The sequence below is a fragment of the Desmodus rotundus genome, chromosome 2 (assembly GCF_022682495.2).
Source record: "Desmodus rotundus isolate HL8 chromosome 2, HLdesRot8A.1, whole genome shotgun sequence".
Taxonomy (NCBI): Eukaryota; Metazoa; Chordata; class Mammalia; order Chiroptera; family Phyllostomidae; genus Desmodus; species Desmodus rotundus.
Window position 1 is genome coordinate 73,621,732 of NC_071388.1, and position 15,294 is coordinate 73,637,025.

The window sequence follows — 15,294 nt, forward strand, 5'->3', positions numbered from 1 at the left end:
TTATGTGTATGGTACAAGAAAGAGATTCAGCTTCATTCTTTTTATGTGTATTCAGTTGTCCCGGCACCATTTGTTGAATTTTCTTGACACTAATGTTGAAAATCAATTGACCATAAGTGACAGTTTTTTTTCTTGAATCTAAATTCCATTCAAGAGTACCATATGTCTATCCTTATGCCAGTACCAAATTGTTTTGATTCTTGTAGGTTTGCTTCAAGAATTTTGGCTTGTCAGGGTCACTTGCATTTCCATATAAATGTTAGGATAAGCTTGTCAATTTTTGTAAAAGAGAAAGCTGAGATTTAGATAGCAATTGTATTGCATCTGTCCAGGGGTTATTGCCATCATAGTAATATCGTCTTCCAATCCCTGAATATAAGAAGTCTTTCCATTCATTTAGATATTCTTTAATTACTTCCAACAATATTTTCTAATTTTATAGTATTTTTAAGCTTATTCTGTTAAATATATTTTTAAATATTTTATTATTTTCACTACTATAACAAATGGAATTGGTTTTAAGTTCATTTTTATTCTTTTCATTGCAATTCTATAAAAAATACAATTGGCTTTTGCACTTGACATTGTACCCTGAAAACCTGAACTTTAATCTGTTCTGTTTTAGTTCCTATAGGCTTTAAGAGGATTTCATAGTCATTTCTATGTACAATGTCACATCATATGCCAACAGAGATAGTTTAACATATTTTTCAGTCTGAGTTTCTTTTCTTTTTGTGTCTAATTGTACTAGCTCTCAAGTCCAGGAAAATGTTGACAGAAGTGGCAAGAGTGCACTTTGTTGCTTTGTCCTTGATTTTAGGTGGAAAGACTTCATTCTTTCACCACCAAGTATGACATTAGCTGCATGTTTTTTCATTGATGCCTTTTATCACATTGATGGCATCCTTTTATTTCTAGTTTTCACTTCATATATGCTAGAGTTCTGTTTTAGTACAAACATGCTTATAATATTCTATCTTACACTGACTCTTGGAAATTTTGATATCCTTGAATATGTAGATTGGCCATTTACATGAAATTCAAGAAGTTTTCAATTATTATTTAATCAAATAAAACATCTAAATAAGTGGAAAGACATCCTATATCCATCCTTTCTCTCTCTCTTCTTATTCTGGTCTTTCTGTTATGCATCTGCTGGGTGTTTAAGGATGTCCAATATTTGCCTGTAGCTTTGTTCCTTTTCTCTCATTCTTTTCTCTCTGTTTTTTGAACTAAATATCTTTGATCTATCTTCATGTTTACTGATTCTTTTATCTGTTAATTTAAATATAGTAGCACATTTTCAAATTTTATTTATTGTACTTTTCAACTGATGTTTTTGTGGTCAGCCTCACCTCCTTGGGGAATCTCTGAGCCACTACTCTGGAAATTGGGGGAAGGATAATAACTTGCTTCTCTCAGAATGACACCACTAGCTTACAATATAGGCATTCAGCAAGAATGGTAGCCTGTGGTATCTTTAGCTTTCTATTTTTACCATGGAACCTTCACTCTATGAGGGAATCAAGGTGAAAGTTACTAAAAGCCAGATATTCTTGGCTTGCCGTCTGGCTAATAGCCTCTCTACTATAACTTGAGGCTGGTTGGAGGGAAGGAGACCAAACTTCTTGGCCACACTCTCCTGGGATTAACCTCTGCAACACAGAACTGGAGGGTAGGTGAGAAATGCTGACAGCCTGCCCCTCCTGTAGATTTACCTTAGCGCTTGACTGAGAGCTGGAGGAAGAATTCCCCATTTCTTGGCAACACCCACCACTAAAGAAACTTCTATCAGGCTGAGTTGAAGAATCGAAGGAAGGGAGTAGGTTCTCTCTGAAATGCCACAGACTCTTCCTTACTTAGTTTAGTAATTTTCTTAAATAAAGTGTCTTTATATACTGTTTTCTGTTATAAAATATACCAAAGACTTTAACTGGTTGTATCTTATAATTTTTATTCATTTATTGTTTTGCTGGGAAGCGCATTGATGGAACTCTTAATACAACCATTCTGGAAATCTCTAAGGGTTGTGCACACTGTTTTAATTTAAATTAATTTCTTGAGAACACATGCTTCTGATTAGAGACCAAAATTTCTCTGGTACCCCATTATTCCATTAAACACAGGGGATTACTCAGTACAAGGTATCATTTTTATTGCAAACTATAGATGAAGAAGGAAGAAAAATCTTCAGAGTTTCTGGTTGCTCTGGACTAAATTGTGCCCCTTCCAAAATTTATATTTGAAGCACAGACACCCAATATATTGAGTATTTGGAGATGAGGGTTTAGGAAATAATTTGGTTTAGATGAGATTATGAGGGTGATGCCCTCATCATGGAATTAGTGCCCCAATAAGAAGAGACACCAGAAAGTTTGTGGTTTCTCTTTCTTGCCATGTGAGGATACAGAAGGAAAACAGTTTTCTACAATCCAGGAAGGAAACTCTCACCAGAACCCAACCATGCTGCACCCTGATATCAGACTTCCAGCCACCAGAACCGTGAAAAAATCAGTTCACCTAATTTATGGTATTTTGTTATGGCATCCCAAACTCACTAGACACTAATACTTCTACTTTTGGTCTTATTATATGATGTCGCTATTGGATATTACTCTCACATATTCTAATAAATATCTGTTCACAACAATGGTTCTATCTTTGGTGACCCAGATTTCTACACCAAACCTGGCATTGGATTTCAATATTATAGCTCATTCTGTTCATTCTCAAATGCCAAGTTCATACTTCCATACCTTTGGGATTAATTCTAGAAAAGACTACCAGCTGTAGCCATATATTTTTCTGAAACTAGACATCCTTTTAAAAACATCCAGCCCTGGGAATAAGCCTGGGTTATTAATGCATATTCCCTCTTCCTCATTGTGAGTTTTTTAGGTCTCTAAAAAATTTTCCTTCAAGTCAACATGACTCAGGTCAATGACATTTCATCAGAGAATTTTTTTAAATATTAAACTTCAAAAGAAAATGGCTATGATCTCAATCTCTTTCTTTTCACAAGGTTTATTTTTCCCAATTCAAATATGTCCACCTCCTCCCTACTGATCAGCTTTACATTCCAAGAGGCTTTGGGAGAGAATCAAGGCTACAGATGTTTTATTTCACAATTCTCCAGACACCAGTGGTTTCCTATCTGGTTTATATTTACGTGTGCAAATATATAGGGAACATTCCAGTGACTCTTCCCTGAGCAAGCAAATTCTCTTCTAAGGTGATTTGCTCTGTCCACCAATACAGAGGGTGTCCTGACAGTGCCATTTTATAGGAATTTTTTACAGCCTTTAAAAAAATCTTGCTAAGAAATCATATTACTCATTTAAGAACATGTTAACTGAAAGACTAGCAAACATAAAAACTGAAAAATCATCAAATTCATTCTAAAATATAATGCATTCATATTTCCACTATATTTTAGTTATTATATCATTCAGTTCTGCCAAATGAGCAATGCATTTCAGCTTTTGCCCTCACGGGTACACATGTATTTTCCAAGGTTGTTGTTGATATATTTTGCTATACAAATTACAAGATATAGTTTACATAAGAGCTCCAATTTTTATACATTTCCCCAAAGGTATTCATATTTGATAAATCACTTATTGAAATCTGAGGCAATTAAGTTGTGATGACCTTGGCATACTAGTGGATGTATTTTCCATTGAGACAACATCAGTCCTTTATTGCGGTCAGCCTGACTAGAAGAGAGCCAGGTTAAGCCCACATCTCATTTAATTTCTTAAACTTCAAGAGCACACAATGTTTTCATTCACACTGATCCAATCTATCTGGCAGCCTCTTGCTTTATTAGGCCAATTTGAATGGCAGGCTTAGAATTTCCACTCTTTAATTGAGGTAATAACCATTAATCACTAAAAAAGGCAAAGCAAGTATCTAACATTTGATTGATTTTGTCTTTTTGAAATAATGAATAGAAAATTCTGCTATGTCCTACATTGCTATAATCCAATACTTAAACATATTTTGACTATAAAATATTCTAACAATGTCCATGTTTATAGAGAAAAAATATGGTCATTCCCTTTCACATTTTGTTCCCACTCTCGTTCTCCCCAGAGGTACCCTTTCTCACCAGCTATTATATTTTCATGTAGGTCTTCCTATTCATTTTTATGCACAATTTATGAGATGGTAAATGGGAATGTTCCTGTTACCTTTTTCCTAAAGTAATCCAAGACATAGCATAGAGTATTTAATCCTAACAATCCAAACTTCCTGGAAATTCTGTGAACCATCTAATGCCCCTTAAAAAAATAATTTTTCTGCCTACACAATACATTTAGACAAAACCTGTTGTTGCATAAGAACTCTTGAGTGACAGAGGCCATTCTTGACTCTTTTCCTCAGGAGGTAGCCATAGATAATAAACTTCCTGAATTTCTGATTATCACTAAGTGAATTAACCAAATGATAACTTAACTAAGGACAGAGCTTTTATGGTGCTGCCCTCTCAGTCCAGCGCTGTGCGCTTGCTGTTCTGCCTTCTCGATTCAGGGCTGCAGAGGAGTCTGGTGGCAGCACACCTAATTAGTTCTCCTTTATAGGCACCTTGTTCTTTTTGCCTTGAATTTTATAAGAATTTTCCCTCTCAATTCTTAGAGTTCAGAGGTTTTATCAAAAATGCTTAGTTTTGTGTGCCTGTTCTCATCATTGTAGCCTTGAAGTCAATGAGATTTTTCTATGGGAAGTCTTTATTTAGTTTTTCAATTCAGGAAAAATTTTTCTAATAGATAAATTCTTGTCAGTTTATATTTCATCTTATAAAACTTGTATTTTTCCTATAACTCCACTTGACTATATTTCACAATCTCTGATATTTTCCTTCATGAATTTGTACCTTGGCTCTTTGCTCTGAGGTATTTCTTGCATTTCATCTTTATAATTTGGATTTGAATATCTACTATTATTTTCTTCAATAGAATAACTGGTAGAGTTCTCTGTGGAGCTTTTTTGTCCAGGCTACCCAGCTCTCAAGGGAGAAAATTCCTAGTCTCAGGAGCTTTCTGCTGTCTGGACAAGAAAACTCATTGTGTCTGTGGTTAAAGTAGAGCAAGTTTCCTGCAGGTCGCCGAGTTCCCCAGAATTCCCCATAGATAACTTTAATCAATATTGTGGAACACTCAAAGAGACAACCTACTAAATGGGAGAACAATGATATATCTTATAATAGTCAATATCCAAAATTTACAAAGAGCTCATACTACTCAACACACACAAAAACAACCACTCCAATTAATAAATGGGCTGAGGACCTGAATAGACACTTCCCTAAAGAGGGCATACAGATGGCCCATAGACATATGAAAAGATGCCCAACATCATTAATTGTCAGAGAAATGTAAATTAAAACCACAATGAGATATCACCTCACACCTGTCAGAATGACTGTCATCAATAAGTCAACAAATGAGAAGTGCTGGCAAAGACATGGAGAAAAGAGAACCCTGGTGCACTGTTGATGGGACTACAGATTGGTGCAGCCACTATGGAAAACACTGGATTTTTCTCAAAAAATTAAAAATGAATCTGCCTTATGATCCAGCAATTCCACTTCTGGGGATTTGTCTGAAGAAATCTAAAATACTAATTTGAAAGAATACATGCACCCCTGTGTTCATTGCAGTGTTATTTATAATAGCTGAGCTTTAGAAGCATGTGAAGTATCCATACATAAGTGGGTAAAAAAGTGGTGGTACAATGGAGTTTTATTCAGCCGTACAAAAGAATGAACTCTTACCCTTTGCAACAGTATGGATGGACCTAGAGGGTATTATGCTCAGTGAAATAAGTCAGTCAGAGAAAGACAAATACCATGATTTAACTTACATGTTCAATCTAAAGAACAAAATAAATGAAGAGACAAAATTTAAACAGACTCATAGACACAGAGAGTGAGCTGGTGGTTGCCAGAGGGGAGGAGGCTTGAAGGACTGGGTGAAATAGGAGAAGGTACTAATAAGCACAAATTGGAAGTTACAAAATAGTCACATGGAAGTAAGTAAAACATAAGGAATATAGTCAATAATATTGTTATGACTATGTACGGTGCCACTTGGAGTACTTAGTGAAGTACATGATTGTCTAACCACTAAGTTGAATGCCAATACAAAGAAATTGAAAAAATTATTGTGTAATATTTTTCTTTTTGTTATTATAATACTGTTTATCTTCTTTTCTTAGCTAAATTTAAACAATATGAAATTAACAAAGAATGGATTCAACACCTGTCTTAAAACTAATCTTTTAGTTCCTTATCTCATTTGTCTCTAAATGTTTGTACCTCTACTCCCACAACTCTAATTTTCATGCCTATAATACTTCCTCTCCACTGGCAGACATGCCTGTGGGAATCAGTGTTGATCTGGGGGAACTGTGTAGTGCTTGTCAAATAACACTACACGGAAGCCCATGCCCACCATGGCCTTGCCTTTGAACTTTCTGTTTCTAGATTTTCAAGCCCTGATTTCCACCTTCACCTTTTACCAGTTGAAATAATATCATTTTAACATAGTATCATAAAACAGACATACTCAAAATAACTTGAAAGAATATTATTTTGATTTACTGGGCAACAGCTACTTGGAATCATTTCTATCAGTTCAGAACATGAAAATAAGAAAAAAATGAGTTTGAGATGTGTCTTTTTGTCTCCTTTTCACTCTGATAATATACTCCTTTGATAATAAATAATAGTTTAAAATCAGACTGTATCTTTCTCAGCACTCTCGCTGACTTTATGGGTCCCTTTAAATTGAATTTTTTCAATGACAATGTAGTAAAAGTTTTCACCAAATTTAATCAGAATGAATCAAATCATACCACAGAGAAGGTTATGAGCTTGCTGGATTCATGGTATTTTAGCAGCATTTCAAAATATCCATAAATATATTAAATATTTTATTCAATATATTTTGGTTTTTACATTGTAAGCTTTAATCAATCTGAAATTTATTTTTGTAGTTTTATGAGTAGTTTGAGGGAAAGATCTAATTTCACAATTTTTCATATAATAAGACAAGCCCTCATGATTTATTTTTAAAAACCTATTATTTTTCTATGGATTCATTTTGAAAGCATGGTTTTATATTAAGAATTGTTTATTTTCACATCAATTCTTATTAATTACTCCTAACATATTGGTCTTATAAGGTAAATATTAGACTCAAAAATTTTTAAGTCTAAATGTTGACATTTAGATATTAAAACAAATGAGGAATATCATCCAAATAAAAAAGACAATTGTTTTTTGGCCTTAGTTCTTTTTGTTGAAATAATCATTTTACTCACTTTGAATCAAATGTAATATTTTCTTCCAGATATATTCAAGGGCTTGACAATGATTTTATATTTTGTATAACTGAGTTTGGCATCTATCTCACTTCTTGCTATATGATGGTTAAACTTTCTTAGGTAGAACTGAAAATTTCTGTACCTCTGTAATGCCATGTTCAAGAAATGGAAGGAGCCCTGCTGGTATGTCTCAGTTGGTTGGAGCATTGTCCTGTAACCAAGAGGTTGAGAGTTCCATTCCCAGTCAGGGCACATACCCAGGTTGCGAGTTGATTTTTCAATCTGGATGCATCCAGTAGGCAACCAATTGATGTTCCTCTCTCACATAAATGTGTGTCTCTCTTTTCCTCTCTCTCCTCTTTTCTCTCTGAAAGCAATGAAAAAAGTATCCTTGTGTGAGGATTAAAAAAACAGAAATGGAAGTCACGTCAGGGAGTTTCTGCCTGGAATGACTATATTTCACTAGTTATAAAACATCTCATATATTAGAGATGGGAAGAAGGAATAATGATGTGATATGCATAAATATTTTAAAGTAAAATATTTTAACTTTATAATTTGATAGTTGCTTTTGCATCTGGAACAAAAGATTTATTTTTGTGCAAATCAGAAAAGCTGTCAGTCAAATATCTCATCATATCATCTTGGCAGACTTTCAGTCAAGATAGCAGCATAGGTAAACATGATTCACCTCCTTGAATAATCACATCAAAATTACAACTAAAATATAGAACCATCACTCAGAACCGTCAAGTTGAATGGGAGTCTTACAACTATGGAATTAAAGAAACCACATCTATCCACACAAGTAGAAGGGGTGGAGACATGGAACAAGCTGGACTTACATTAATGTGTGGTAGACAAAAATTCAGGAGGGATACATTGGAAGTGAGGAGTCCCAGCCCCACAATAGGCGCCCCCAGCCTAGGGTTCCAATGCCAGGAAGATAAGTACCCATAACTTGTGGCTGCAAAACCCAGCAAGGATTGAGTCAGTGAAAAAAAGTTCTGTAGTCCCAAGCAGTTCCCTTTAATGAACCCACACACAGACTCATCAACTCATACTCACTCCCTCTGAGCTCCAGTACTGGGGTAGCAGCTTGAAAGACACCAGTGGCATATGGGGAAGAACTGAAGTACCTGGCATCAAGGTGAAAGCTGGGGGACAGCTTTCTCTCAGACAGAAAGGTGGGCAGAGGCCACTGTCCCTTTTCTGAACCCTCCCCCGACAGAGCCACAGAGCCAACAGGTGGGTGCCATATCTGAGATTCTATCAACCTAACACTGTTTGCGCCTGAGACTTTATCCCACACAACTTACAGGCATACCCAAACTGTTCCATATGAATGGTTGGTCTTATCTCATTCTCCACGACTCCCTAAATCCTATCAAACAAGCAACAGCCAGCCTCAGTGAGCCACCAGCCTCCATACCTCTTAATAAGTGTCCCCAGGTCTGACACTAGCAGTAGCCAGCCTAGATGCAAAGTTTGTCTTCTCCTGGGAATCTCTAAGCCCAGCACAAGTAGCAGCCATCTCAGATTGCTTTATAGCTTATGCAGGGTGGCCACAGGCCGAACAAAGGTAGGGGACTAACTTTGTACTGTACAACCTAGGAAACCCTAGAGACTGCACGCACAATGGACAGCTACCGACCAAGTCAGAGCACCATCATCCTGCCCCTGCACAGCTGATTCTCCATGGAGGTCAGTGGTTGGTGGTCAGTGGTCACAGCCAGTCCTTGCAACCGACTGGCCTGGATAAATCCCTCCCACTGACTGGCCAACAGTAATCTAGGCTCAACAACAAGAGGGGGTGTACTCAGCCCACAAAAAGGGCACACATTGAGTATCCAGCTTGAGTGATTGGAAAGGTTGTGCCATAGACCCTATAGGACACCTACTACGTTAGGCCACACTACCAAAACACAGAGTCAAAGCAGCTCTACCTAATATATAGAAATAAACACAGGGAGGCCACAAAAATGAGAAGACAAAGAAACATGGCCCAAATGAAAGAGCAGATCAAAACTCCAGAAAAATAACTAAACAAAATGGAGATAAGCAATCTATCAGATGCAGAGTTCAAAACTGAGTATAAGGAAGCTCAGGAAACTTAGTGAGGATCTCAGCAGCATAAAAAAGACCTGGTCAGAAACAAAGGATACACTAATTGAAATAAACAACTATTTACCATGAAATAACAGGAGATTGGATGAAGCTGAGAATCAAATCAATAATTTGGAATATAAGGAAACAAAAAATAACCAATCAGAAAAACAAAAAGAAAAAAGAATCAAAAAAAAATGAGGATAGTGTAAGCAACCTCTGGGACAACTTCAAGCATTCCAACATTCACATCATAGGGGTACCAGAAGGAGAAGAGGAAGAGGAAGAAATTGGAAAACTATTTGAAAAAATAATGAAAGAAAACTTCCCTAATTTGGTGAAGGAAATAGATATGCAAGTCCAGGAAGTACAGAGAATCCCAAACAACATGGATGCTAAAAGGCCCACTCCAAGACACATCGTGATTAAAATTCCAAAAGTTAAAGATAAAGAGAGACTCTTAAAAGCTCAAGAGAAAAGAATTTAGTTACCTACAGGGGAGTTCCCCATAAGACTGTCAGCTGATTTCTCAAAAGAAACTTTGCAGGCTAGAAGGGATTGTCAAGAAATATTCAAAGTCATGAAAAGTGTGGACCTATAGCCAAGATTGTTCTACCCAGCAAAGCTATCATTTAGACTTGAAGGACAGATAAAGAGTTCCCAGAAAAGAAAAAAACTAAAGGAGCTCATCATCACCAAACCGTTATTACACGAAATGTTAAAAAAGATCAAAACTATGAATAATAAAATGACAATACATACATATTTATCAACAATTGAATCTAAAAAAACAACCTAAGCAAACAAAAAGAACACAGACAGAATCATGGATACAGAGTGGGTTTTGATGGTTGCCAGATGAGAGGGGGATGTGGGGGAATGGGGGAAGAGGTGAGGGGATTAAGAAGTACAAATAGGTAGTTACAGAATAGCCATGGGGCTGTAAAGTACAGTACAGGAAATGGAGTAGCCAAAGAACTTATACACATGACCCATTAACATGAACAATGGCGTGGGGATTGCCTGAAGGATTAGGGGGTGCTGGTGGACAGGGGCAAATTGGGACAACTGTAATAGCATGATCCATAAAATATAATTTTAAAAATACCATCTTACTTAGATACTGTGTTTTACTTTTATTTTTAAACACAGTCCTAGACTCCCCTTACAGACTGGAAAGATTACTTTTAGACAGTGCTCTGTGTGGTGCCAATTACAGAAAGGTATTGATAGAAGCAGGTGCATCTAATTATATGGGAAGAAATTAAAAAATAAAAACATGTTGAGGTCTATATCCTTGTAATAATTAATAAATAATTTAAGTTCTATATAACCTGGTGACTGATTAAGGTATATATTTAAAAGAAGTAGAAAGCTTAATTTCTAATCAAGAATTTTCAAACTTCCGTTTAAAATTTTTATTTACAAGCTAGTGGGGAAAAATAACCAGATCTTACTTACTTTGAAATAAAGAAAATAGTGTAATTTTCCTTAGAGTAGAAGTGAGAATGCCCTTGATATTTTGTCTCAGGCAGTACAATATATTTACTTCTTACATACACAAATATAACTTAGATTCGAACTGCTTATATTTGATTTCCTTGTAGTTTGAGGTCTTGAGGATGAATGAAGCCAGAACAGCTGCTTTACCCTTGTCATAGCAGATAATATTAAGTGTTACCAGGAATCTGGCCCTCTACGATTACATTGGCAAATATGTATTTCTCCAAGGAACCAGTCAATTGGGACCATATTTCAGAAACATATGAATTTTAATAATCTCAGGTTTAAGCTGAATTAACCAGCTGGGTGAAGACAGCCCTAACCATTAACTATAATTTTCTAGAGTTCCCATCTGCCAGGTGGTTTAGACCAGATCTAAAATAAAGGAAGAAGCACATTTCAAAAAGTTTCATTTGAAATCTAACTGTCCCCTTGCCACATCTGTGAATACAAATGTATTATATTTTAAATTCATTGTGTTATAAATCTCAAAGCCCTAAGCTTTCACTTGCTTGATTAACAAAACAGTTGTTTCTTTTCCTCGTAGCTTCATTAATTATCTATGTTTCTGGTAAGGTGTGTATGTGTGAATATGTATGGGTTTTCTGATTACCATTTGATATTTTGTGGTGTTTGAAACATTCTAAATCCTTGGCCCTAGTATTATTTATTTAACAATTATTGATTATTTACTATAAGTAAGGTATAATTCTAGATTCCTAGGAAAATTAATAAACAAGATGATAAAGGTCTCTGCCCTCCTGCAGGCAGCTCTCTAATATATATTAATAGCTGCCATCACCATTTTTCTGGGTCACTGACAGTGTTGGTCTTCAGTGTTCACTGCTACCTAAGTGCTGAGCCCCAACCTCAAAGCTTCCCTTCAGCTGCCTCTTGGTAGCTACAGACCTCTCCTGGACTATTTACCTAGATGCTCCTTTTCTACTCAGGTCAAAAGGAAACTTCTTCTGGGACAAGCTTTTTCAAAGAAATTTATTATAACAGAGCTCTTGCACATTTTTTAATTTTATTTTAATTTTTTAAAATTTAACACAGTTCTTTTTATTAAGCCAGTGGTCCTTAACCTTGGCTATGAATCAGAATCACTCAGTGAGATGTTTAAAAGATACAGATTTTCTGGTCCACTTTGTGTTTACTGAGTTAAAGTAATTAACAACAAAACCCAAACATCTATATTCTGAAAAATCTCCTCCGATGATTCTGATAGATGTAAAGCATAGCCTCATATTTCACATGGTCCTGCTAAACCCTTCCAATCTGAGCCCTGTTTCTCAAGTTTCACTTGTTCTAGCAAACTATTCATGTGTTTGTTTTTGGCTTGTTTGTTTCAAGACTCCACTTTTATTTCCCACTCTTCTGACCCCATATGAGGATTCTCAGTCCATCAAGAGAGTTTGAATATGCCCAAACTCTAATTGTAGATAAGTTCAAGTTCATTCTCACAGGCCTCTATAAAACTCAAAGTTGTAATTTACATTTTTATGTCCGTGCATTGGGACCAACATTCCACACAACTACAATATTTTTTCACTATTTCCTAAAAATACAAAGCTAGTGTGTGCCTGAAGAACAGAGAGAAACTCCAGAGGGTGTTGGTGTCTAAAACCCAGGAAACTAAATGAATGTCATCTTCAACTCAGCCAAATATAATTACTCATAAAATTTCCGTGGGAAAGAACATCATTAGAGATAAAGAGGAATATTAGAACATTAACCTAACAAAAATATCTTCAGATCTGTCTAACTTCTACATCTGGAAACACAGTTATTTTTGAAAAGACGATGGTGGTAAAGAGTCCATGTGAATGCACAGCCACTTGGATTCCAATCCTGGCAAAGACTCACTCTGTCAGGGGGGTCGAGATAGCATGTAACTGCCAAGGGTTAGTTTCCCCTCACTGGAGCAGACATGCTAGTACTTACTTTATAGGGTTATTCTGAGCATTAGTTAAGAAATGCACATTAAGCACTTAATATAATACTTAGCACATTTTAAGGACTCAAGAAACTATGATGACTATTGATGTTATTATTCATATTGTAATCATTATCATGACTAAATATATGAACTTAGAAGTCATAGCTGGGGCTCCTCTCTGGGTAAGTTCTATAGCTAAGGTTATTATGGCATATACCAATAAGCATTTTCTTTCAATGGTCATTAAGCAACAGTTATCATAACATAATTTTTAGCATTTTAGAGTGCTAAACATTCTCACAATCTCTCAAGTCATCGTGAAGAGGTCTGTTCCTATCTAAAATAAAAATATTATCATTTTCTTCTGGTTTAGATCTCATGTAATATTAAAAATATGTGTGATAAGACTACAGTTCACAAACTATTTCTGGTTCATTTAGAGAATCTCAAGAGTTTACTGAATTTTTCTGGGATTCACATTCCAAAAAATTTTACATGAGGCAGATAAAATTATTTGACAAGCTTTGTTATCAAAAGGCACTTTCAAAGTAAATCTTAAATCAATTTAAGGAATCATTTTAAATAAAATTTTTAAATTCTGTAAATGGATGCTACAAAAGCACATAGTTATGATACAAAATATTTAAGAAGTTTTAAAACTTATAAATCAAGTAAGAATAATTTACTAGAAATAAAAATGAAAAGAATTTCATCAATATAATGATCTGACTTCATTTATGAGGGTTACAAAGGAATTAGCCCATCTGACCATTACCTACATCTGATTCTAAAATAGCTTTGTACTTACTCTCGCCAAGCATCTTTGTGAGAGTAGCATTGTCTTTAAACCCTGGGGGCAATTCCTGATGCACCTCTGTAACGCCTAGGAAACCTGGGCAACCTGGAAGGCCAACTACTTTCTTAAGATCATCCAGCTTCTGGATGGTCATCCCCAATGCTTCGTTGTGGCAGCAGACGCCGGGGGCTCCAAGCAGATGCAGCAGATCTGCACGTCCCTCTGCAGGAAGACTGTGGTACTGACGGGCTGAACACCACCATGACATGCAAGGCCATCCGAGGACACCTGGAAACAACCGAGCTCTGGAGGAACCATTGCTTCATATCCAGGGGAAAATACAGGCTTCGTGTTCACCAAGGAGGATCTCTCTGACATCTGGGACATGCTGGTGGAGAATAACATGCCAGCTGCCAGCCGTGCTGAATGCCACTGCCCCATATGAAGTCTCTGTGCCAGCCCAGAGCCGGAGAAGACATTTTTCTCTCAGGCTTTAGGCATCACCACTAAAATTGCCAGGAGCACCACTGAAATCCTCAGTGATGTGCAGCTGATTAAGACTGGAAACAAAGTGGGAGGCAGCAAAGTAACAATGATAAACATGCTGAACATCTATCTCCCTTTTCTCCTTTGGTCTGATGATGCAGCAGGTGTCTGACCACAGCAGTATCTACAGCCTGGAAGTGCTTGGCATCCTCCTTTTTGGAGGCTGTTCATAGTGGTACTAGAGTATGTCTGTAGACGGTTACCCAACTATTGCATCAGTACCCAATTCTATCTTCAGTGGGTAGAAGCGGGTCCTGGCTCTGCCTGGGGAGACTGATTACATCTTCCCACTTGCTGAAAAAGGCAAAGCCTTCTGGGGGGACGCATATGCTTTTGTGGTTGCCGCTCCTGCTGCTGCTGTAGCCCCAGCCAAGGTGGAAGCAAAGGAAGAGTCAGGGGAGTCAGATAAGGACATGGGATTTGGTCTCTGACTAATAACAAAACAACCAGCTCAGCAAGCTTTACTTGTGAAACAAGAAAATAAAGTGTTACTGGTCTTTAAAAATAATAATAATAATAATAATATTTATAAAGTTTTGCAAGGTGTCACTGGTTCATTGCTCAATGGTTATTATAAAACACAGTCATTGGGTTGGAGGAATAAGCAATGTAAGTTAGTGGAACCTAGTATAATTTACCTTACTTCTTTCACCTTGAGTCAATATTTTTTTGTAAGAATAGGAGTCTGTGATAAAATTCTGAGCATATTTGGTATAGGTGGGCATTTGTTTTTTTTAGAAGGTCTCAAATATTATAAAACTTGAATATTTACTTATTTTAAAAACACTCTGTTTCATTCTATAATGAACGCCACAGGTTTTCAAAAGAAAATAGATGTGTTTACCTTTGGTAAATGATTATTATTAAAAAGTTCCAAACTCCCTCCCAGTGGTAGCTCTAGAATTTCCAAAACACAGGAAAATCCTAGGCTGTAGTGATCTGTTTGGAAGGAAAGGCAAAGACACCCTGACGCGGTGGTGGAACAGCAACACCATCGCTGTGACATAGAGCTCCTGCTCGCGATGGCTTGAGCAAACAGTAATGTGGTCACGTGGGGGCGCTGGCAGTGAGGAGA

The 15,294-nt window shown here is 36.5% G+C and overlaps 1 pseudogene; it reads left to right on the plus strand.

The window, feature by feature from the left end:
* LOC112302580 (large ribosomal subunit protein uL10 pseudogene) overlaps window positions 1-14,650 on the plus strand; it is a 28,601-nt pseudogene extending 13,951 nt beyond the window's left edge.
* Window positions 14,651-15,294: the final 644 nt, after the last annotated feature.